At 45.0% G+C, this 25,495-nt stretch overlaps 1 long non-coding RNA gene across 1 annotated transcript in view; it reads left to right on the forward strand.

Moving 5' to 3' along the window:
- Positions 1-8,170: 8,170 nt before the first annotated feature.
- The window catches only part of LOC147122691 (uncharacterized), a 50,793-nt gene continuing 33,468 nt past the window's right edge, over positions 8,171-25,495 (forward strand). The window contains exons 1-2 of the long non-coding RNA XR_015081405.1: positions 8,171-8,636; positions 9,305-9,429. This is a non-coding gene — a long non-coding RNA (uncharacterized LOC147122691). The remainder of the gene's footprint in view (positions 8,637-9,304; positions 9,430-25,495) is intronic.

The raw sequence follows: 25,495 nt of genomic DNA on the forward strand, positions 1-25,495 counted from the left end.
AAAAGACGACAAGCTCTCTGGACCAGATGGCCTGCATCCCAGGGTCTTAAAAGAAGTGGCTGCAGAGATAGTGGATGCATTGGTTGCAATATACCAAAATTCCTTGGACTCTGGAGAGGTCCCAACAGATTGGAAAACTGCTAATGTAACACCCCTATTTAAGAAAGGAGGGAGACAGAAGACAGGAAACTATAGACCAGTTAGCCTAACATCTGTTGTTGGGAAAATGCTGGAGTCCTTCATTAAGGAAGCAGTAGCAGGGCATTTAGAAAAACATACTGCAGTCAAACAGAGTCAGCATGGTTTTAGGAAAGGGAAATCATGTTTAACAAATTTGCTGGAGTTCTTTGAGGATGTAACAAGCAGGGTGGACAAGGGTGAGCCAGTGGATGTGGTGTATTTGGATTTCCAGAAGGCATTCGATAAGGTGCCACATAAAAGGTTACTGCATAAGATAAGAGCTCATGGAGTTGGGGGTAATATACCCTGTATTAGCATGGATAGAGAATTGGCTAACTAACAGAAAGCAGAGAGTCGGGATAAATGGGTCATTTTCTGGTTGGCAAACGGTAACTAGTGGGGTGCCACAAGGATCGGTGCTGGGGCCCCAACTATTTACAATCTACATTAATGACTTGGATGAAGGGATCGAGTGTAATGTAGCCAAGTTTGCGGATGATACAAAGATGGGTGGGAAAGCAAGTTGTGCAGAGGACTCAAAGAATCTGCAAAGGGATATAGACAGGCTAGGTGAGTGCGCAAACATTTGGCAGATGGAGTATAATGTGGGAAAGTGCGAGGTTATCCACTTTGGCAGGAAAAATAAAAAAGCAAACTATTATTTAAATGGAGAGAGATTACAAAATGCTACAGTTCAGAGGGACCTGGGGGTCCTTGTGCATGAAACACAAAAAGTTAGCATGCAGGTACTGCAAGTAATCAAAAAGACAAATGGAATGTTGGCCTTTATTTCAAGGGGGTTGGAGTATAAAAGCAGGGAAGTCCTGCTACAACTGTACAAGGTATTGGCGAGACCACACCTTGAGTACTGCATACAGTTTTGGTCTCCTTATTTAAGGAAGGATATACTTGCATTGGAGGCAGTTCAGAGACGATTCACTAGGTTAATTCCAGAGATGAGGGGTTTGACTTATGAGAAAAGGTTGAGCAGACTGGGCCGATACTCATTGGAATTGAGAAGAATGAGAGGTGATCTTATCGAAACATATAAGATATACTGAGGGGGCTCGACAGGGTAGATGCAGAGAGGATGTTTCCCCTCATGGGGAAATCTAAAACTCGGGGGCACAGTCTCAGAATAAAGGGTCGCCCTTTTAGAACTGAGATGAGGAGGAACTTCTTCTCTCAGAGGGTCGTAAATCTGTGGAATTCTCTGCCCCAGAGAGCTGTGGAGGCTGGGTCATTAAATACATTTAAAGTGGAGATAGACAAATTTTTGCAAGGTAAGGGAGTGAAGGGTTATGGGGAGAAGGCTGGGAAGTGGCTTTGAGCCCAAGATCAGCCATGATCTTATTGAGTGGCGGAGCAGGCTCGAGGGGCCAAGTGGCCTATTCCTGCTCCTATTTCTTATGTTCTTATATCTGTGAGGTAAAAGAAGCTGATCCTGTGCGAGGTAGAAAGCTACAGAATGAACTACTCTGGTTAGACATCACTAATGCTAAAAAATCCAAGCTAACAGTAGAGATATGCTATAGACCACCAGGTCAGAGGACAATTTGCTCTACGAGGAGATAGGAATGATATACAAGAACAGGAGCAGTATTTTATTGGGGGACTTCAAGCAACCTAATCTAAAATAGGAAAACCCAAGTGGTTTAGTGTCAGAGTTGCTGGACGTAGTGTATGACTGCTTCTTGACTCAGTGTGTTGAGGATGCTTAAGAACACTGGGATTGATAGTCTGCCAAGAATATGCAAGAACACCAGAGGTATCCTTAATCCCTTCATCTTAACTTCTCGTCAAGGAACTGTCTGGGGTTTACCACCCAGCCTATGCCGAGGAATGAATGATAAAGTTCCACTTGAAAAGCTATTAATTAAACTCAAAACTGTGATGATCTATAGTAAACCCTGGGAATGGATAAGAAATAGATTGAATGGTAGGAAACAAGTTCTTGTGAGAGGAATTACATCAGAGTGGAATCTGAAGAGGCAGCTCAGAAATCACAGTGAGTTGGATAATGTAAGTAAATGGTTAGAACAATGGCAGATGAAATTTAAATGCAAACAAATGTAAAGTGATACACATAGGAAGAAAAAATAGATGACATGTGTACTTCATGAATGGTGTTGAAATAGCTACAGATGAAGCTGCAAGAGACCTAGAAGTCTTGGTAGACTTGAAACTAAACACATCCAAACAATGCAGACCAGCAATCAACAAAGATAATTAGATGTTAGATTATATAGCCAAAAGTAGAATATACGTCAGAGGAGGTAATAATCAAACTTTATGACCACATCTAGCATACTATGTCCAGTTCTGGTCACCAAGAAGGAAGTACATATAATTGCATAGAATTTATAGCACAGAAATAGACCATTCGGCCCAAATGGTCTATGCTGGTGTTTGTGCTCCACACGAGCCTCCTCCCACCCTATTTCATCGAACCCTATCAGCATAACCTTCTATTCCTTTCTCCCTCATGTACGTATCTAGCTTCCCCTTAAATGCATCTACGCTATTCGCCTCAACTACTCCCCGTGGTAGCAAGTTCCACATTCTAACCACTCTCTGGGTAAAGAAGTTTCTCCTGAATTCCTTATTGGATTTATTTGTGTCTATCTTATATTTATGACCCCTAGTCTACACTATCAAACCCCTTCATAATTTTAAACACCTCTATTAGGTCTCCCCTCAGACTTCTCTTTTCTAGAGAAAAGAGCCCCAGCCTGTTCAGCCTTTCCTGATATCATTGTTGCAAATCTGTTTTGCACCTTCTCCAGTGCCTCTGTATCCTTTTTGTAATATAGAAACCAGGACTATGCACAGTACTCTACGTGTGGTATAACCAAGGTTCTATACGTTTAACATAACATCTCTGCTTTTCAATTCTATTCCTCTAGAAATGGACTGCAAGTGCTTTGTTTGCATTTTTATGGCTTTGTTAACCTGCATTGCTACTTTTAATGATTTGTGAATCTGTACCCCTTTAATGATTTGTGAGGCAGCGCAGAGAAGAGCCACAAGGTTGATTGCCATGAGAAAATACTGGAGAAACTTGGACTTTTCGGACTAGAAAGGAGATGTCTAAGGTGATCTTATCGAGGTATGTAACATTATGAAGGATATAGAAAAAAGTTAATCTGGAATATTACTTTAAATTAAACTGCAGAAGTAGAACTAGGGGGGTAGAGGTTCAAATTAATAATAGGTCATTTAGAACTAATATCAGGAATTACTTCTTTGCAGAAAGAGTGATCAATGTGTGAAATAAACTTCCAGTTCGAGTAGTGGAGGCAAAAGTCTTGGAATCATTTAAGAAACAATTGGATGGTACATAGGTGGGACATTAGGATCTCCCTAAGTGGATGAACTAAGATGGCTTTCCTGGTCTGTAATTGTCTTGTGATCTTATGACTGTAAAGACCAGCTAAAAAAAATGTTAAGTCTGAGCAAGTACAAGGGAACAAGAGAGAACTCGGAAACATTACTGGCAAGTTAATTTCAACATTTATTTAAAGCTATTTAAAAATTAACAAAATAGCTTGACATATTTTGTTCTGATACAGGATGTTTTCTAAAGGTGTTTGCAATGTGTCTCACTTACTTTTTAATCATGAATCTTACTCCTATCATTTCCCTTATGTTAATTGTTCCATTGTGGGAACTGAAGGGGCCCAGTAAAGCTGTGCCTCACTTTTATTCTCTTCTTCTTCTTCTTAGGCAGTCCCTCGGAACCGAGGATAACTTGCTTCCACATTAAAAATGAGTTCTCTGGTGACTGATGAGTCCAATGTGGGACCTACAGTCTCTGTCACAGGTGGGGCAGATGGTGGTTGAAGGGGTGGGTGGCATTCCGGTCTGTCACTGTTGGGGTTGTCCATGAGGGTCCTGATGTTCCAGGTCCCGAACTTCATTTTAAAAGGTGGAAGATGCCTGTGTGTGAATTCTTTTAACGTGAGGTGGCCGTTGCACACCAGCTACCACACGGGCTTGACAGAGCAAGGTCTTGGTCCAATGGCAAGGGGATCCAAGACGATTGGAGACCAGGCTCTGCTACAACGGCCTAGCACACACACACACACACACAAACATACTCCTACTGTCCTCCTCCCTCCTTCCCACAGGTCCTCTCTGCCTGGGTTCCGTAGGATGCATTGTGGTAGTCTTGATGCAGAGAGGTCTGGGAATTTGGGAGCTAAGTTTAAGTGAAGAGCCAGTGCTCACTGATGAAAACAAAAGGGAGTGTCAGCCTAGACTTCCGTGCTCAAATCCATGGAGTGGGACTATGAACCCACAACCTTCCGACCCAGAGGCGAGAGCACCACCCACCGAGCCACAGGCCAACAGTACAGCCAATGAAGTACGGTTGAAGTGCAGCCACTGTTGTAACGTAGGAAACGTGGCAGCCAATTCAGATGCAGAGACACCCACTGTGCACTTCCAGCATTTTCTGTGTGTTTTTAATTTTATTTCTGCAGAGCGATATTGTGCTTGTGTGTGTGTGTGTGTGTGTGTGTATGTGTGTGCTCAAAGTTGTCTGTGTTTGCTCGGTCGCCTTGTTCGAGCTGACTTTGTCCACCAGGCTCATGACTAATGAGATTTGAAAAGTGCTCGGGCCAATATCCGTCATGTGTTACACGTGACCTGTTGACCTTTTTTTTGGGGGGGGGGATTAAAGGTCATGTTGCATAACAACCGTTATGTGTCAGCCAGTGGCTCAGTGGGTAGCACCCTCGGCTCTGAGCCAGCAGGCCGCGGGCTCACAGTCCCCACTCCAGAGACCAGAGCACAAAAATCCAGGCCGACGCTACAATGCGCTGCACCGTCGGAGGTGCCATCCCTCAGACGAGACGCCAAACCGAGGCCCCGTCTGCTCTCTCAGGTGGCGCAAAAGATCCCATGGTTGCATTTATACAGCGCCTTTTATGACCACCGGGCGTCCCAAAGCGCTTTACAGCCAATGAAGTACTCCCCGAAGTGCAGCCACCGCTGCAATGCAGGAAACGCGGCAGCCAACCCGCGCATAGCAAGCCCCCACAAACAACATTGCGATAATGACCAGACAATCTGTTCCTGTGATGTTGGTTGAGGGATAAATATTGGGCAGGTCACCGGGGAGAACTCCCCTGCTCTTCTTCGAAATAGTGCCGTGGGATCTTTTGCATCCACCCGAGAGAGCAGACAGGGCCTCGGTCCAACACCCCATCCAAAAGACGGCACCTCCGACAGTGCAGCACTCCCTCAGTACCGCACCAGGAGCGTCAGCCTGGATTTTTGTGCTCAAGTCTCTGGAGTGGGATACTGCACAAGCAACACAATGATGTTTTCTGACAGAACTGAAATGTGAATTGCATTATTATATGTTTGTAAACAATGGGATATATATTTCCTAATAATTTTACCTCGAGTATAATGCCTCACCAACAACTTGAATTTATATAGCGCCTTTAATGTAGTAAAACGTCCCAATGCGCTTCATAGGAGTGTTATCAAACAAAATTTGACACCGAGCCACAGAAGGAGATATTAGGACAGATGACCAAAAGCTTAGTCAAAGAGATAATTTTTAAGGAGTGCCTTAAAGGAGGAGAGAGAGGTAAAAATGCAAAAAGGATTAGGGAGGGAATTCCGGAGCTTAGGGCTTATGCAGCTGAAGGCACAGTCACCAATGGAGGAGCGATGAAAATTGGGGATGCTCAGGAGGCCAGAATTGGAGGAACGCAGAGAACTCGGACAGTTGTAGGGCTGGAGGAGGTTACAGAGATAGGGAGAGGCGAGGCCGTGGAGGGATTTGAAAACAAGGATGAAAAGTTTAAAATTGAGACATTGGCAGACCGGGAGCCAATGTAGGTCAGCGAGCACGCGGATAATGGGTGAATGGAACTTGGTGCATATTAGGATACAGGCTGCAGAGTTTTGAATGAGCTCAAGTATACGGAGGGTGCAAGATGGGAGGCTGGCCAGGAGAGCATTGGAATAGTCGAGTCTGGAGGGGAAAGGCAGGGATGACTCCACGCTGAGAGAATATTCTCTATTGCTGCATGTCCAAAAGTAGCTCATGGAGACTCGCTGGCCTTGATATTAATCTGAAGGCTGATTCCAAGCCGGGGGGTGGGGGTGGGGGTGGGGTGGCGGGGAGGTGGAATTCAATGTCAAATCAGGTACAGAAAGTAAAATAAAGGAGAAGAAAAAAAAGATTCGATTAAGAGAGAGAGAGAGATAAGAGACAGAAAAAGTTTTTTTTTTTTTTTTTAATTTGAATTAAAAAAATCTCCAATAATTATTAAAAGTTGACGGAAAGAGATTCCACACATGTAAAAGTAAATTTTCAGTGACAGAGAGGTTGTTTGGCAGTAATTAAGACTTACCACGCTGTTAAAAGGGTACTTAGTCTGGAATGGACATACCCTAACTTTTTGTGGCGAGATTAGTCCGTATATACTGTGCAAGTACAGGAACTTCACACCGATCAATACATTTGAATGGGGACCCAGAAGGCGAGATGCCATTATCACGCAGCTTACGGAGGGGCAGCGCCACTCGGACAGCAGCTTACGGATTTTTGCGGTTAACTGCGCATGTGTGCTCACCGGAAGTTGCTGTCCAATTTGCACATAAATAATGTTGAGCGCTGTTTATTTTCACAGCAAAATCTGGCCCAATATCTGTAATATGTTTAAAATCTTAGCGCCACCACTGGTGGGAAAGTGTAATTGTAGCATGACAAGTTTACATAAGCAGTTTCCATCATAAATGTGGGCATAGGAATTTGTAATGGAAAAGGTTGACAAGTGCGTGTCATTGTAGGATTTTTAAAATATACATGAAGTAGATTTAGTGCTAAATACCAGGTAAGTCCTTCAAGAGGTCAGGAGCTGGCAGATGTGTTAAATTTTTCATGTCTTTCTGTAAAGACTGGATAAATCGAAGATCTATTTAAACTGCCTCAATAATCTTCTAAGTACTTTCATACTATAGGAGTGCACTTGACTGCAGATTTATGGGTCTCACTTTGTTGGCTGCACTGTTCGGTGAAAACAAGTCCAGGTTTCGGAACTGACTGCATGTCAGACCCTTAAAACATTGATCTATGATTCTAAATGGAACTCGTGACTACAAGGAGTAATTGAGACGAATAGCATAGATGCATTTAAGGAGAAGCTAGATAAACACCTGAGGGAGAAAGGAATAGAAAGATATGCTGATGGGAAAGATGGGAGGAGGCCCGTGTGATGCATAAACACCAGCATGGAACTTTTGGGCTGAATGGCCTGTTTCTGTGCTGTAAATACTATGGCCCAGAAATTCGGGTCGAGTGCTTCCCACGGGTGCAAGCCCCCGACCTGTACTTACCTACCGCGCCGGCCGTTGAGCTGTGGGCCCGCGTGGGATTCCGATCCTGGGCCTCCTCCAACTGCCGGCGCGCAGTGCTTGCGTATCCCAGGGGCGCAGTTAGTTCGATGCGTCCCCTGGGATCACGTGGGCCTTGGAGAGCCAATGGTAGCAGGGAATGCTTCATTCATAAGTTTGACAAGAAGACCTGTCAAACCTATAAATACTATAAGCCTCAAAACATCACTAAATCTTCAAATAATTTTTTTTTTTTTAAATCACATTTTTAAAATAAACTATAAATTACATGAAATAACTATTTTAAACAATAATTTAAATTTTTGAAAAAAATAATTGTATTCTCTAACGGGACTAAAAATAAACTTACCTTGCTTTAAAGTATTTAAAAATAATAAACCGGTGGAAAAAATGTTTAAATTTTAATTAATTCACCACTTACCTTGTAAAAAGCAGGCCTTACGCCTGCTTTTTACATGTCTAACTTCTGGAGACTTACCCTCCCGGGAAAACCTGCAAAAAAAGTGTAAGTTTGATGCGCACGCGCTGCCTCTCCTGCGCACGTGTTCAACTTCTGAACCTCTTCTTTCAGGGGAACGGAAGTGCCGGTTTCCTGCTCATGCGCAGTGCATGCACGAAACCGGCACTTCCATTGGGCTTACGGGAGAGTACCCCATGCATACTCACCCGTGGAGACCCGAATTTCTGGGCCTATGTAATGTAATACTATGTAAATGTATGGGCGAAACCCGCAAGTCTGCTCAGCGGGTCATAATCTGCAATTGCAATTGAATTGAAGCAATAAATTTTGACTTCCGGGTTTCGTATCTCGAAGCTGTGCAGTGGGCATGATGTGCACCCACATGACGCGATCTCAGCTCTATTTACGGGGACAATGTACAAATGGAAATTGGAGGAGCCAGGAGGTGTTCACGATGGATGTTGCTCATACAGCAAGGGCAGTACCCAGATTCAATGATGCATCACTGGAATTACTGCTGGGTGCAGTCAGGAACAGGAGAGACATACTTCTCGCCATCAAAGGGAGGAAGAAACCTGCAGCTCTCACCAAGAAGACGTGGTTGGAGGTGGCTGAGGAGGTGAGCAGTAGGAGCATTGTGCCCCGCTCTTGGATGCAATGCAGGAAGCAGTTTAATGACCTAACCAAGTCAGGAAAAGTGAATACATATGCTAATTCACCTACGTCCTGTGCTTTAAGTGCCCCGCCCCCCTTTCACTGTGTCTTGCCAAGTGTACTCCATCACATCACTCCTCACACCCATTCAATTTTTAGCAGCACCCTGCCTTCGCTTTTCATCACCGCCCCATTTATCCATCCACTGTTGCCACTCACTCCAATCCTTATGCAATGTGATGCATCTGTCTCATAGTCACCCTCACCAAATGCGCTGCATCCATCGGGTGAATACCTGGCCTTCGCTCACTCACAGGTCTGTTTCTTCGCCCCTTGTAGGAGAAGAGAGTGCAAAATGCAGGGAGAGGACTGGAGGTGGCCCGCCACTAATAGTCCAGCTCACAGATGGAGAGGTGGATGCCATGGAGATAAGTGACACATCCATGTCCCTCTCAATCGGAGATGGACAGACAGGGAACTCGCAGATAGCTGGTGACAGAATTACAGATATCTCTGACAAACTTAGCTGACTTTATTTCATCAATGACTGAACTATGAGAAAACCGAGTATGGTGATTGTCAAGATCGTGACTTTACCACAACTAAATCATATTCCCTTCTTCTGTCTTCCAGGGCCTTGAGGCGTACAAGTGTCGCAGGTCATGCATGACGACGAATCTTCAGAGAATCGCATTCCTTCTGAGGGTGCACCATCACAGGACGTACAGCCATGCACCAGTGCAGATACTCGCACTATGGTGGGTCCACTTATACAGTTAGTTGTAGTTTCTCCTGGTGATTCACAACTCACAGGTGAGCACGAGCAGACACTGATGGCAGGGTCAGCTGTGGAGTGTCTCTTCCAGTTAGGATATTTGACACAGCGGGGGGGAATTTTAACCCCCAGGAACGGGTGGGTTGTGGGCAGGTTAACATAACTGAATTTGACATCGCGACCGCAACCCGGCTCCAACTCGCCCACTTCCAGGTTTAACAGAGGCGCATTTGGATGCCTGCAAGTAACCTACCTAGTCGGGACTTTAATTAATGCAGATGGGCCAGTACTTATTGCAGCGATTAACGTACTTAGGAGACATTAATGAGGTCTTTTTTGCATTACTTAGCTTTAAATTTAATGGGCTGGATTTTGTGGGGGTTCAGTGGGCGGGATTGGTGGCGGGTCGGGTGAGAAAGTGTTTTTTTCCCCCAAGTGGGTCAGGACCCCGCTGTGAACCCGCTGCCACTGCCTTTACCAAATGTCGGGTCTGTCAGCGCTGAGCAGTCCCGACACGCAGCGGCGGGGGAGGCAATTAAAATCATTAGTGGCTTGTTTTCAGCCACTTAACAATGGTTTTTTCCCCAGCTTTTTGATTTTGACAGGTCGCCCACTGGTTTCCTGCTGTGCCTAGACCTTGTCTGTGAAGCTGAGGTGGGAGCTCAGTGGCCATTGAATCAGCTGATGAGTTGACAGTTTCAAATGTCAAGTCAAAGCTCCCAGCTGATTGAGAAATGTTCCCTTAAACACTAGCTTCTCTAAACTGCATTTCCACTACGGATTCAGAATGCTGCAAGTTTTTACACAACTCTCCATCCAGTCTGACCTCATTACCTCTCCCACCATTGATAGATCGCTTCTGTCATCTCTACTTCACCTGCCATCTATTCCATCAGCATGGGTGCCCTTGAAACACTCACCGTGGTCCTCAGAATCCCACCACAATCAGCCCCAACACCAACAGCACCAGGCACACCAGCAACAACACCAACCTTCTCCACAATCAACTGATGCTGCACAGGGCATCAGCACCCGAGCACATTGCTGCCTGGGAGGCCAGAGATGGCCTCACCATGGCCACATTTACTTCACTTGACGCTGTACACCCTGGCTGCCACATGATGCGCCAGGTTGGCATCACCCACACCAACACCATAAAGCATCTCTACAATGCCCAAGCCATTCCTTTCACACTCATCACCATTGTGGGTGGTACCGTTATGTGTCACCATTCACTGCAACTTGCTAAGCCACTTCCAAAGGTGCACACAAATCTGTCCAAGAACGCAAAGTATTGAAAATAAAGGTTTCAATGTTTGATACCACATTAACAGAAACTTTGCATGAACATTGCATAAAACACCCAAGTGCCTACCTTTGTGTGTTCTTAGTTGGTATGCTTGCAGTAGGATGAAGGTGAATGTGAGGGGTGGCTAGTGAGTTGGGGATGTGATAATGTAGATAGAGAGGGATGGGTGGAGGTGCAAGGTAAGTTGGTGTGAGTAAGGATGTGCAGGAGTAGGGTAGGGAAGGCAAAGTAATAGGGATGTGATAAGAGGCACAACAGGATGAGGTTGAGTGTGGCTTTGCAGTAACGTTTCATGATCTACTGAGATCATTGAAATGCTTGCGGCGCTGCACCCAGATCCTCCTGACCACATCCCTGCTTGTACCCTCCTCTGCAATTTGCAACCAGGCTGTGATGATCTCCTAGAGAGCTCTCTTCCGCCCATGGGAAGTGAAGAGGACCTCCGTGTGTGCTGTGACTCCCTCCATAAGCAAGGGAGGGCCTGGGTGCAGCCCTGCACCCCTGTGCAGTGCTTGTCAGTGTTTGCAGCACCTCAATGCTGTAGAAAACTGACAGCACAAATGTCAAAAGAAAGTTGGCCATGGTCCCTTTAAGGAAACTGGCTGATGACGCGTCATAAAAAGACATCATCAGACCCGCTTCCTCTAATAGGCCGGGAAACTCACTGGGCGGGCTTAACAAGCCCAGTCAGGGGTAATTCATGTCGGAGGCCAGGATGGAGACAGCAGCGGGGCGGGACCCGCCACTGACGTCGCCCGCCACGGACCTGCCGAGGTTCGTAAAATCCAGCCCAACGTGTCCAGCACAGATTTCCTGACACTCTCAGTTGATGTTTAATTTTAGGTCAGGAGACCCAAAATCAACATATTTCCTGTTTCTTAATGCCAATCTTGGTGCTAAGACATTCATTAAAGGCTCAGTATCAGATGAGTGACTGTTGACACCAAGTTACAAGATGGTGGCAGGAAGAACCATTCAGCCTTATTGTGGTGCAGCATTGTTCCAAACACAAATTCAATACTAAGAAGGAACAAGAATATAATTGGGCACCATTATACACTTGTAAAGTTCAGCCCAAATGTTCTCAAGCAGACTGGACTCCTTTGGCTACACATCTGGTGAGCAAGCATCTGGTGGATGTCTTATTCTGCTCTCAAAATGGAGGATTTTTCAAAGGAATGGAAATGCTTAACTGTCTTCACAAAATTAGCTAATGGTAACTGTAGAGGGAACTACAATTTGAAGCAGAAAAACAAGGAAATATTGTGACTTTTGAAGCGTGTTTATTAATACAAGATGTCTATCTACATTAGTAGCACACCAATGAATAAATATACATTTTAAAAGTTATATTTTCATTTTTCTAGTTTTTAAAAAAGTTCTGCACATTATGGGATCAGTATTGCCTGACTAACATTCTGAGTATTACTAGAATTAGGTTAACTATAGAATAATCTGCTTTGCTTAGTTTATCTTGTGCTTCAAGTGATCAATTTGGATGGATTGTTCTTAGCTAGAAGGCAGAAAGCTAACAGGATTTATGATTATTTGGCAACACTTCTGAGAGATGTTTTCTGTGCTTTGGAAGGTAATTTATGTCTGACCCATGTGATAGATATACTTAGCTTGGTAACGAACATGAAAACAAAGCCTATTTACAGAGTTCAACTCAGACTACAACCCAGTGGTTGTAAAGATAAGAATCTTGCTCAAGATTGTCAGCAAGAGCAAGCCTTCATTAATGATAAGCATTGCTGGTTTTAATTAAGATAAGAATGCAGAAGAAATGTGCTGCAGAAGTAAGTAATATATTTGAGGAGTATGAATATGATACCAAAAGATAAGTGGAAGAATGTACTATTAAAAAAATGTTGGAACAATGTTAAAACAGTGTTGGTTAGGACAGCAGAAGTTATTTGGAAAGGCCCAAAGAAGGAAACATAGCAACATAAAAGATAGGAGCAGGAGTAGGCCATTCGGCCCTTCGAGCCTGCTCCGCCATTCAATGAGATCATGGCTGATCATCCAAATTCAGTACCCTGTCCCTGCCTTCTCCCCATATCCCTTGATCCCTTTAGCCTCAAGAAATATATGCAACTCTTTCTTGAATATATTTAATGAACTGGCCTCCACCGCCCTCTGTACAGAGAATTCCACAGGTTCACCACTCTCTGGGTGAAGAAATTCCTCCTCATTTCAGTCCTAAATGGCTTACCTCTTATCCTTAGACTATGACCCCTGGTTCTGGACTCCCCGGCCATCAGAAACATTCTTTCTGCATCTAGTCTGTCCAGACCTGACAGAATTTTATAGGTTTCGATGAGATCCCCTCTCAATCTTCTAAACTCCAGTGAGTACAAGCCCAATTGACACAATCTCTCCTCGTACGTCATTCCTGCCATCCCAGGTATCAGCCTGGTGAATCTTCGCTGCACTCCCTCCAAGGCAAGAACGTCCTTCCTCAGGTAAGGTGACCAAAACTGCACACATTACTCAAGGTGCGGTCTCACCAAGGCCCTGTACAACTGCAGCAAGACATCCTTGTTCTTGTACTCGAACCCTCTTGCTACGAAGGCCAACATACCATTTGCCTTCTTAACCGCCTGCTGCACCTGCATGCTTACCTTCAGCGACTGGTGCACAAGAACACCCAGGTCTCTTTGCACTTCCCCTTCTCCCAATCTATTGCCATTCAAATAATAATCTGCCTTCCTGTTTTTGCCACCAAAGTGGATAACCTCACATTTATCCACATTATAGTGCATTTGCCATGTTTCTGCCCAATCACCCAACCTGTCCAAATCGTACTGGAGTTTCATGACATCCTCCTCACAGCATACCCTCCCACCCAGCTTTGTGTCATCTGCAAATTTGAAGATATTACATCCAATTCCCTCGTCCAGATCATTAATATATAGTGAACAGCTGGGGTCCTAGGACCGATCCTTGCGGTACCCCACTAGTCACTGCCTGCCACTCGGAAAACGACCCGTTTATTCCAACTCTTTGCTTTCTGTCCGCCAACCAGTTCTCTATCCAAGTCAATACCTTGCCCCCAATCCCATGTGTCTTAATTTTGCACGCTAGCCTCTTATGCGGGACCTTATCGAAAGCCTTCTGAAAGTCCAAATACACCACATCCACTGGTTCTCCCTTATCTATTCTACCAGTTACATCCTCAAAAAATTCCAGTAGATTAGTCAAGCATGATTTACCTTTTGTAAATCCATGTTGACTTTGTCCGATCCTGTCACTGCTTTCCAAGTGCTCTGCTATTACATCTTTTATAATGGACTCTAGCATTTTCCCCACTACTGATGTCAGGCTTACCGGTCTATAATTCCCCGCTTTTTCTCTGCCACCTTTTTTGAATAGTGGGGTAACATTAGCTACCCTCCAATCCATGGGTACTGTTCTATCGAGTTCTGGAAGATGACCAGCAATGCATCTACTATTTCTAGGGCCACTTCCTTAAGTACCCTGGGATGTAGATTATCAGGCCCTGGGGATTTATCGGCCTTCAGTCCCATCAATTTTCCTAACACCATTTCCCTACAAATACTGATTTCTTTCAGTTCCACCCTTTCATCAGACCCTATGTTCCGCGGTATTTCTGGGAGGTTATTTATGTCCTCCTTTGTGAAGACAGAACCAAAATATGTATTTAGTTGGTCTGCCATTTCTTTGCTCCCCATTATAAATTCCCCCGATTCTGACTGCAAGGGACCTACGCTTGACTTCACCAATCTTTTCCTCTTTACATATCTATAAAAGCTTTTACAGTCAGTTTTTATGTTCCCTGCAAGCTTACTCTCATATTCTATTTTCCCTTTCTTAATTAAGTATGGGAATGATTGGTGTACAGTATGTGACCCAACTGTGTAATATGGTCTACAGGAATGCTATCCATGTACTTTTATCAGTTCTATATTTATAACACACCCCAAAATTCAAAGGTACAGAACATGGAAAGGATAGAACCACCACTCTCATAAGAACATAAGAAATAGGAGCAGGAGTAGGCCATTTGGCCCCTCGAGCCTGCTCCACCAGTTAATAAGATCATGGCTGATCTTCTACCTCAACTCCACTTTCCTGCACTATCCCCATATCCCTTGATTCCCTTAATATCCAAAAATCTATCGATCTCTGTCTTGAATATACTCAATTTCTGAGCCTCCACAGCCCTCTGGGGTAGAGAATTCCAAAGATTCACCACCCTCTGAGTGAAGACATTTCTCCTCATCTCAGTCCTAAATGGCCAACCCCTTATTCTGAGATTCGTGACCCCTGATTCTAAACTCCCCAGCCAGGTGAAACATCATCCCTGCATCTACCCTGTCAAGCCCTGTAAGAATTTTGTATGTTTCAATGAGATCACCTCTCATTCTTCTAAACTCTAGAGAATATAGGCCTAGTCTACTCAATCTCTCTGAAAACTAAAAACAGTGGAAGCTGTAGAGGAGTATAGAAAGTGTAGGGGGGTACTTAAAAAAGAAATTAGGAGAGCGAAGAGGGGGCATGAAAAAACACTGGTGGGCAAAATAAAGGAAAATCCCAAGGTGTTTTATAAATATATTAAGGGCAAGAGGATAACCAGGGAAAGAGTAGGGCCCATTAGGGACCAAAGTAGCAATCTGTGTGTAGAGCCAGAAGGTGTAGGTGAGGCGTTAAATGAATATTTTGCATCTGTGTTCACTATGGAGAAGGGTGATGTAGGCATAGAAATCAGGCAGGGAGATTGTGATATACTTGAACAAATTAGTATTGAGAGGGAGGAGGTACTAGCGGTTTTAGCGGGCTTAAAAGTGGATAAATCCCAGGCCCTGATGGGATGTATCCCAGGCTGCTGTGTGAGGCAAGGGAGGAGATTGCAGGGGCTCTGACACACATTTTCAGAACCTCTCTGGCCACAGGGGAGGTGCCAGAGGACTGGAGAACAGCTAACGTAGTACCATTGTTCAAGAAGGGTAGTAGGGATAAACCAGGGAATTACACGCCAGTGAGCCTAACATCAATGGTAGGGAAATTATTGGAAAAAATTCTGAGGGACAGAATTAGTCTCCACTTGGAGAGGCAGGGATTAATCAGGGATAGTCATCATGGCTTTGTCTGGGGGAGATCATGTCTGACCAATTTGATTGAATTTTTCAAGGGGGTGACTAGGTGTGTGGATGAGGGTAGTGCAGTTGATGTAGTCTACATGGACTTCAGTAAGGCTTTTGACAAAGTCCCACATGGGAGACGGGTCAAGAAGGTAAGAGCCCATAGGATCCAGGGCAATTTGGCACATTGGATCCAAAATTGGCTTAGTGGCAGGAGGCAGAGGGTGATGGTCAAAGGTTGTTTTTGTGACTGGAAGCCTGTGTCCAGTGGTGTACTGCAGGGATCGGTGCTGGGTCCTTTGCTGTTTGTAGTGTACATTAATGATTTAGATATGAATGTAGGAGGTATGATCAGTAAGTTCGCAGATGACACGAAAATTGGTGGAGTGGTAAATATCGAGGAGGGAAGCCTCAGGTTACAGGACGATATAGACGAGTTGGGCAGAACAGTGGCAAATGGAATTTAACCCTGAAAAGTGTGAGGTGATGCATTTTTGGAGGACTAACAAGGCAAGGGAATACACAATGAATGGTAGGACCCTAGGAAGGACAGAGGATCAGAAGGACCTTGGTGTGCATGTACATAGATCCCTGAAGGCATCAGGACAGGTAGATAAGGTGGTTAAAAAGGCATATGGGATACTTGCCTTCATTAGCCGAGGCATAGAATATAAGAGCAGGGAGGTTATGATGGAGCTGTATAAAATGCTAGTTAGGCCACAGCTGGAATACTGTGTGCAGTTCTGGTCGCCACACTATAGGAAGGATGTGATTGCATTGGAGAGGGTGCAGAGGAGATTCACCAGTATGTTACCTGGGCTGGAGCGCTTCAGCTATGAAGAGAGAAGGACAGGCTGGGGTTGTTTTCCTCAGAGCAGAGAAGGCTGAGGGGGGAGCTGATTGAGGTGTACAAAATTATGAGGGGCATAGATAGGGTAGATAGAAAGCAACTTTTCCCCTTAGTAGAGGGGTCAATAACCAGGGGGCATAGTTTCAAGGTAAGGGGCAGGAGGTTTAGAGGGGATTTGAGGAAAAACTTTTTCACCCAGAGGGTGGTTGGAATCTGGAACTCTGCCTGAAAGGGTGGTAGAGGCTGGAACCCTCACAACATTTAAGAAGCATTTAGATGAGCACTTGAAATGTCATAGCATACAAGGCTACGGACCAAGTGCTGGAAAATGAGATTAGAATAGACAGGGCTTGATGGCCAGCGCGGACATGATCGGCCGAAGGGCCTCTTTCTGTGCTGTATAACTCTATGACTCTCCTCATAGGACAATCCCTCCATCCTAGGAATCAGTCTGGTGAACCTTCGTTGCACTCCCTCTAAGCCAAGTATATCCTTCCTTAGGTAAGGAGACCAAAACTGTACACAATACTCCAGGTGTGGTCTCACCAGGGCCCTATATAATTGCAGTAAGAAGTCTTTAGTCTTATACTCAAATCCTCTTGTAATAAAGGCCAACATACCATTTGCTTTCCTAATTGCTTGCTGTACCTGCATGTTAACTTTCAGTGATTCGTGTACAAGGACCCAGGTCCCTCTGAACACCAACATTTCCCAATCTCTCACCATTTAAAAAATACTCTGCTTTTCTATTGTTCCTACCAAAGTGGATAACCTCACTTTTCTCCACATTATATTCCATTCGGCATGTTCTTGCCCACTCACTTAGCCTGTCTATATCCCACTGAAGCCTCTGCATCCTCCTCACAACTTACATTCCCACCTAGCTTTGTATCATCAGCAAACTTGGATGTATTACATTTGGTCCCCTCATCCAAATCATTGATATAGATTGTGAATAGCTGAGGCCCCAACATTGATCCTTGTGGTACCCCACTAGTTACAGCCTGCCAACCCGAAAATGACCAGTTTATTCCTACTCTCTTTTCTATCTGTTAACCAATCCTCAATCCATGCTAGTATATTACCCCCAATCCCACGAGCCCTAATTTTGTTCAATAACCTCTTGTGTGGCATCTTATTGAATGGCTTCTGAAAATCCAAATATACCACATCCACTGTGTTGAGTCTGTGTTTTCCAAATGTAGTTATGCTGAATAACTGGACACAGACAACAGAATACTTAAACAGGTCTTTAGTAATTGAGGGTCAGGGCTGAACTGAAATACAAACTGCTCCACAGGGTTTATATACCGGTGTGGTCACCACCGGTACTACAATATACAGGAGCCATCAGAAAGTAGTTCATCACCTTAAGGTAGTCTCTTAAGGTGGTACAGGTTACATACACTACAATTCCTCCCCTTTTAGCTTAACAGTGTACACCCCAATTTAAACATAACATGGATAACATATATACAACTTTCATACAAAACTGTTCAAAGATTCAGGCCTAGAAATTCAGTTGCGTTTGCGCCCAATTAGGGGCGAAAGAGTGGGTTGCGCCGGAAGTTGCGTCGCGCCCGAAATTAGGTGGGCCCTAACATCGGCGTTAGCCGGTAGCGCTGCGCCGGCACCGATGACGTCATCGGTGTGCGCAGTGCCCCGGTACCGCCCGAAACCACGCCGATCCCCATCTTCAGTAGCGGCTGCCTCTTCCGTGGCGGGCGCTAACAACATCGGGAGACCGGGTCCTTACTGCAGCCTTAGCGGCGCAAGTTAAGGTGGAGGTGCGGGGCGGCCGCCTGCCCGCACCTCCTTCCCCGGCCTCCTCCACCGCCCCCCCCCCCCCGCGGCATTGCCGGCTGGTTTCCGTGGAGCCCGGCACTTCTCCGTTGTGCCGGGCTCTTTTGCCGGCACTTGCAATCGGGGCTCCGGCCGTTGCAGGCACCTCCCCCTTAAGAGAAGGGGGAGGCCTGCAGTACAGCAGCCTGCCGCACCGCATCGGGTGGCGCAGCGGGACCGGGAGCGCTGAAATTCACTTTCAGCGCCCCAAGCGGGGCGGACACACCCTGTACCAGCGCCCGGTTCCGCTTTGGGGCGCTGAAAGTGAATATGGGGCGGGCACAACTGGCTCCGCGGCGGGCGCAAAATTTTCGGCGCAAACGTGCTGGCGGGGCTATACCCAATTTCTAGGCCTTAGTCTCTGAGGAGGCCTCCTGATCCGGGCCGGATAACGCCTTTCAGGGGTCTCTGGTTCTCGTTGCTGGGGTGACTCATCCATTTGATCTCTTATGGATTGAACATCATCATGTACGTTTGAGTCTGAGGTAGATGCTACAGGCTCAATAACTTCTTCAACTGGTGTCTCTGCCGTAGACATGGGGTCGACCCTTGTTCTCGATTCCACAAGTTGGTCAGCATGACGTCGTATTACGTTCTCACCAACGTCTACCGTGTACATCAAGGGTCCTTGTCGGGCACGAATTGTTCCGGATTGCCATTTATCATTCCTATAGTCCCTGGCCAACACTGGTTGTCCTATTTCGAAACTCCGAGTGCCCTTGTTATTTACGTGCTGGAATTGTTTGTTTTCGACTTCCCTACGCACATTGGGTTTTAACAAATCCAATCGGGACCGCAACCTCCTGTTATAGAACATTATGGCAGGGCTTTGATTTGTCACTGCATGCGTGGCGTTTCGATATGCCATCAGGAAATTGTCCACCTTGTGTTATAGTGGAATATGGTCTTCGCTCATGGCCTTTATCGCCTTTTTGAATGTTTGTACAAATCTCTCGGCCAACCCATTTGTAGCCGGATGATATGGGGCAGATGTATAGTGTTTCACCCCATTCTTCTTCATGAATTTCTGGAATTCTTCTGACACGAACTGTGGTCCATTGTCTGAACATATTTGTTCCGGCAGCCCATTCCTTGCAAATATGGTTCTTAGAACTGCGATCGTCTTTTCAGAGGTAGTGGTCGACATCTTAATCACATCTGGCCATTTAGAATGTGCGTCTACCGCTATCAAAAACATGGAATCCATGAATGGACCTGCAAAGTCGATATGCACACGTTGCCATGGGGTTGAAGGCCATTCCCACGGATGCAGCGGTGCAATTGGAGGTGCATTTTGAACTTTTTGGCACCCTGAGCAGCTTTTAGTCAGATCCTCTATTTGTTTGTCGTAATTCCTTTCAGTGTTCCCAGTCCCTGTTGGAACACCTCCTTAGCATCGTCCAATATTTTGGACAGTCGTTTAGGTTTGACGTCGTCCTCTTTACAGGAATCTACAGTTAGTGCTTGTAAGGAATGCCAGTCCATATTTATTCTCCGGATCCATTCCCGTCCCAGTAGTGGTGGACCTCCCTCAGGTAACACATACAAGTCCATTCCCTGACTTTCTTTACCATTGTAGACCACCTTTACCTTTATCTTTCTGATGGGGTATACACTTTGCCCCGTGTATGTTTTCAATACAATCTCCGTATCCCTCAGGGGAATGTGTGAGAATAACCTTTTGTACTCTTGCTTATTCATGACTGTCAATGCCGATCCAGTGTCCAATTCCATCTTCACTTGGACTCCTGCTATCCGAAGCATGACCCAGATAGTTTGGTGGTCTGCTGTGTTACCCACATTATGTATTTTTAGACAACCCAGTTCCTTACTGCTGGAGTCTGAATCCGTCTTTTGTTCATCCGAACTGTTCTCTGTCACCTTGTGTACTTTCTTGTACTTCTCCTGCGGCGACTTTTTGTTGCTGGTCTTCTTTCCTGACCGGCATACTTTCGCTATGTGACCAAGTCTGCCACATTTCCTGCATTCTTTATCTTTGAACCAGCACTGGTTCTGGTCATGCATTGTCCTTCCGCAACGATAACACTTTACTGCACCCAATGCCATTTCATTGGTGCTGAATTCCGATGGCCTTTGCTGCATTTCCGCAGTGCCTCGTGCTGCTGCCTCGTGCGATGCTGCAATGCTGAAAGCTTTGTCCAGCATAAGATTCTTTTCCTCTAGCAGTCGCTTCTGGGTTCCTTCCTTTAGTAGCCCACACACGAACTTATCTCTAAGAGCGTCTGCTAGTCCTGTACCGAACTGACAGTACTTTGATAACTTGCGCAGTTCGATTAAGAATTCAGCGTTGCTTTCCTCTTTAAGCTGAATTCTTTTGTAAAATTTAAATCGTTCCGCTATCAGCAGCGGCGTGGGGTTTAAATGCTTTTGCAGGATAGTAACAATCTCCGCGAAACTCTTTCCTACCGGTTTATCTGGTGTTACAAGGTGCCTTAATAACCCGTACGTCTTCGCACCCATCGAGTTTAATATGGTTAGTGCTTTCTTATCCGCCGGTACCTCATTCGCTGTACAGTAAACTTCAACGCGTTCCACATAAGTGGCCCAATCTTCTACATCGCTATCAAAAGCAGTGATGTTACCCGTTTTTGGCATCTTGTTGAGTTTCCTTTATTTTATTTATTTTTCCAAAATGGCGGCTTCCCGCGCTTGGCGGCTTTTCCCACGCTTATCTTCTTCCCCCGCCGACTAAAATGGCGATTACCGCGCTGTTGCCGTTCTCGCCTCCCAGCGGTCCTTATTTCCCCCGACGCTGCTGCTCTTGTTCCCCGCCGCTCCCGCGGTCCTCGTGGACATTAACGCTTTTCTGGCTGCTGCGCGTCTCTGCCCGATTGCAGTCCGGCCCTTTTCACCGGCTGCGATCATGTTCTCCGCCCTTTTCTTCGGTTTCCCTCCCCTTCTCCCACTGACAACTCGGCCGACTTTCTCTCCGTGTCGCTAGATCGGGCTTACCCGCCGCTGTCGTAGAAGGGATGATCACTGCCTGTTGCTGATGGTGGACTTCGTGGCCAGCAAATCCAAACCGGGTTCTCGATGCCTCCCGTGCGATGCGGTGCTCAGCAGGATGATGAGGGCGGATGCCCCTTTTCGACGCCCGTTCTGAGGACGAAGCTTCCTTGGATGCAAAACTGCCGCTAGGTACGATCAGACTCGTCACCACTGTTGAGTCTGTGTTTTCCAAATGTAGTTATGCTGAATAACTGGACACAGACAACAGAATACTTAAACAGGTCTTTAGTAATTGAGGGTCAGGGCTGAACTGAAATACAAACTGCTCCACAGGGTTTATATACCGGTGTGGTCACCACCGGTACTACAATATACAGGAGCCATCAGAAAGTAGTTCATCACCTTAAGGTAGTCTCTTAAGGTGGTACAGGTTACATACACTGCACACTGGTTTCCCCTTATCTATTCTGCTAGTTACAACCTCAAAAAACTCAACTCTTCAGAGGCGCATTCAGTCGCTAATGTACCTTCAAGGTGGTCAAGATGGCGGCTTGAGCTGAAATGCCAGTTTAGCCCGCATTTAGCTCAAGACGCCATCTTGGTAAAGGGGTTGAAGCCTGCGCTAGGAACGGCCGCTCGGAGGCTTGTTAAGGGGCCGATTGCCACTTAAAATGCCTGCTAGCGCTCATTAAAGAGGCTGCACGGCATTTTGTTGGTTAGCGCTTCTCCTACCGCCTTCTCCTAACAGCAGCCAGCTGTTTGGGAGTAAGCACATCATTGATGTCGATTTTCAAGCGCTACTTAAAAGGATACTCACCGTTTCATGTTCATTTGCTGCTGGAGCTGTGAATAGGACATCTGAAACACATCAGGAGACTTTCTGTGACACTTTGTCAAGACTTCACCAACACTTGAGCAACACTATTCCCCAAATTCTCTGAGGACTTCACAAAAAGAGTAAGTGCTGCGCTACTCCACCTTATTGGACACCTTATAGGAGTCACCAGGAGAAATGCAGTACTTGGTTATGGCATCTTGCTAGGCATTCCCCTTGGTCTGGACGAGGAATAGGAGGAGGACATGAGGCCAGGCAGGGCAGCACCAGCTGCTGCAGGAGAAAGACAGGAGGGTGAGATGGCGTCCTTCCCCCCTGCGAGTACAGGACATCCCTCCTCTACCAGGGCCTCTAGTGCAGTGTACGAAAACCTGTGCATCCTCTCCCTCGGTCCCGGAGCCATCCTGCAACGGCTGCTGTGTGCCAGCCAGCACACTCCACAGCTTCAATGGAAGTGGGTGCGAAGAGCCCACATGTACTGGTCCATGAAAATTGCGTCTAATCAGCACTTGAGTGCTAAATATACAGGTTTCTGGTTTAGCACCTTCAGGCAAGTTCAAATCATGGTAATAAGTAATTAGGACAAAAATTATATGCTAAATCCAGACTTTCAAACAGGTGTGTCTTATCTACACAGCATCCATTCGGTTTTCACCCTTTGGCCAAAATAACCCCTAAGATGTATTGAGAATCTTTACTGGGAACAACAAAGAGTAAGAAGAATGAATGAGTTAACAAAATGGACAATAATCAGTTGAGGAGTTGGGTTAGAAGTTGGGTTAAAGATCAGTGGATATTAATAATTAACATAAGGTACAACAATTGTACAGCACTGATTGTAGATACAAGAAAAATTACAAGCGATACTTAAGAATGGTAAATTAGACAAGTTGAAATACTGATTGAAAACAAAATTATCGTTCTAGGAGATTTTAAATACCCACCCATTGATTGGGACAGGGAGTAAATGGAGAAAAAAGAAAGGAATACCTAAAATGTATGTAGGACTCCTTCCTCAAGCTGTGTATATGCTTACAAGGGAGAAGCATTGCTCGATCTATTTATGAGTAATGGAATAGGTCAGGTAGGCGAGTTCAGTGTGGGTGAGCACCTTAGGGGTAGTGACAATAAAATGGTAAGGTTTAAAGTCCAAATAAAAAAAGAAAAGGTTCGTCCAAAAACAATGGCACTTGATTCAAATAGGGTAGATTTTAGAAAAAGGAGTGAACTTAGATGAGATGATGTGGAAATATAAATTGACACAGGACTGTAGATTAACAATAGGATATTAAAAAAAATACATTTTTAAAATTTAAAAGGATTTTCAAAAGGCAGTTAAAACATTTAAAGAAATATTTCATAATTTTCAATTAATATACATTCCATTGAGAAATAAAAATTCCACGGGAAAAGTGATCCATCCGTGGCTAACTAATGAGGTTAAGGATATTATTATATTAAAAGAAGAGATTTATAATGTTGGCAAGTAGAGTAGTAAACCTGAGGATTGGGAGAGTTTTAGAAACCAGCAAAGGATGACCAAAAAATTGATAGAGGGAGAAAATAGAATATGCGAGTAAACTAGCAAGAAATATAAAAAACAGATTGTAAAAGCTTCTATAAGTATGTAAAAAGGAAGAGAGTAGTGAAAGTAAACATGGGTCCCTTAGAGGCTGAGACAGGAGAAATTATAATGTGGAATACATAAATGGCAGAGATGTTAAATAAATATTTTGTATCTGTCTTCAAGTAGAAGTCACAAAAAACATACCAGAAATAGTGGGGAATCAAGGGTCTAATGAGAGTGAGGAACTTAAAGTAATTAATACTAGTAAAGAAAAACTAGTATAAAAACTGGGATACAGAGTGGAGCTATAGTAGGGGGTGATTTACAGCCAAATACGGAGGAAAAAACAAGTCAGCTGGGAAGGCAGAGCAAATATGTGAAGGCAAAAGGGAATATGGCAGGACTGGAAGGCATTTATTTTAATGCAAGGAGTCTTGCAAATAAGGTGGATGAACTGAAGTTGTTGTTGAACACATGGGAGTACGATATTGTTGCTATCACGGAGACATGGTTGAGGGAGGGTCAGGACTGGCAGCTCAATATTCCGGGGTATAGAATCTTCAGGCGAGACAGAGGGGGGTGTAAAAGGGGAGGGGGTGTTGCAATATTAATTAAGGAGTCAATTACTGCTGTAAGGAGGGACGATATATTAGCGGGTTCCTCTAATGAGGCCATATGGGTAGAACTTAAAAACAAAAAGGGGGCAAGCACTTTGCTGGGAGTGTACTACAGGCCTCCAAACAGTCAGGGGGAGATAGAGGAACAGATATGTAGGCAAATCTCAGAGAAGTGCAAAAATAATAGGGTAATAATAGTGGGGGATTTCAACTTCCCCAATATTAATTGGGATAGTCAGAGTGTGAAAGGCTTAGAGGGTGCAGAATTCTTAAAGTGCATCCAAGAGAGCTTTTTGAGCCAACATGTAGAAGGTCCTACAAGAGAGGGGGCGGTACTGGACCTAATTCTAGGGAATGTAGCCGGGCAAGTGGTGGAAGTGTCAGTAGGAGAGCATTTTGGCGACAGTGACCATAATTCAGTGAGATTTAAGGTGGTCATGGAAAAAGACAAAGACGGCCCGGAAATAAGGGTTCTAAATTGGGGGAGGGCCGATTTTAATATGATAAGGCAGGATCTGGCCAAAGTGGACTGGGAGCAGCTACTTATAGGAAAATCCACATCAAAACAGTGGGAGACTTTCAGAAGGGAAATAGAGAGAGTACAACGCCAACATGTTCCTGTAAAGGTCAAGGGTGGGACCAACAAGCAAAGGGAACCTTGGATGACAAGGGATATACAAAAATGCATTAGGAAAAAAAGGGGGGCTTTTGGCAATTACAAAAGACTAAAGATGGAGGAAGCCCTAGAGGAGTATAAAAAGTGCAGGGGCATACTTAAAAGAGAAATTAGGAGGGCAAGGAGGGGCCATGAAATAACACTGGCGAGCAAAATAAAGGAAAATCCTAAGATGTTTTATAAGTATATTAAGGGCAAGAGGATAACCAGGGAAAGGGTTGGGCCCATTAGGGACCAAAGTGGCAATCTGTGTGTAGAGCCAGATGATGTAGGCGGGG

Source organism: Somniosus microcephalus, chromosome 2 (assembly GCF_052327205.1).
Source record: "Somniosus microcephalus isolate GS21.2 chromosome 2, FLI_Smic_1.0, whole genome shotgun sequence".
Taxonomy (NCBI): domain Eukaryota; kingdom Metazoa; phylum Chordata; class Chondrichthyes; order Squaliformes; family Somniosidae; genus Somniosus; species Somniosus microcephalus.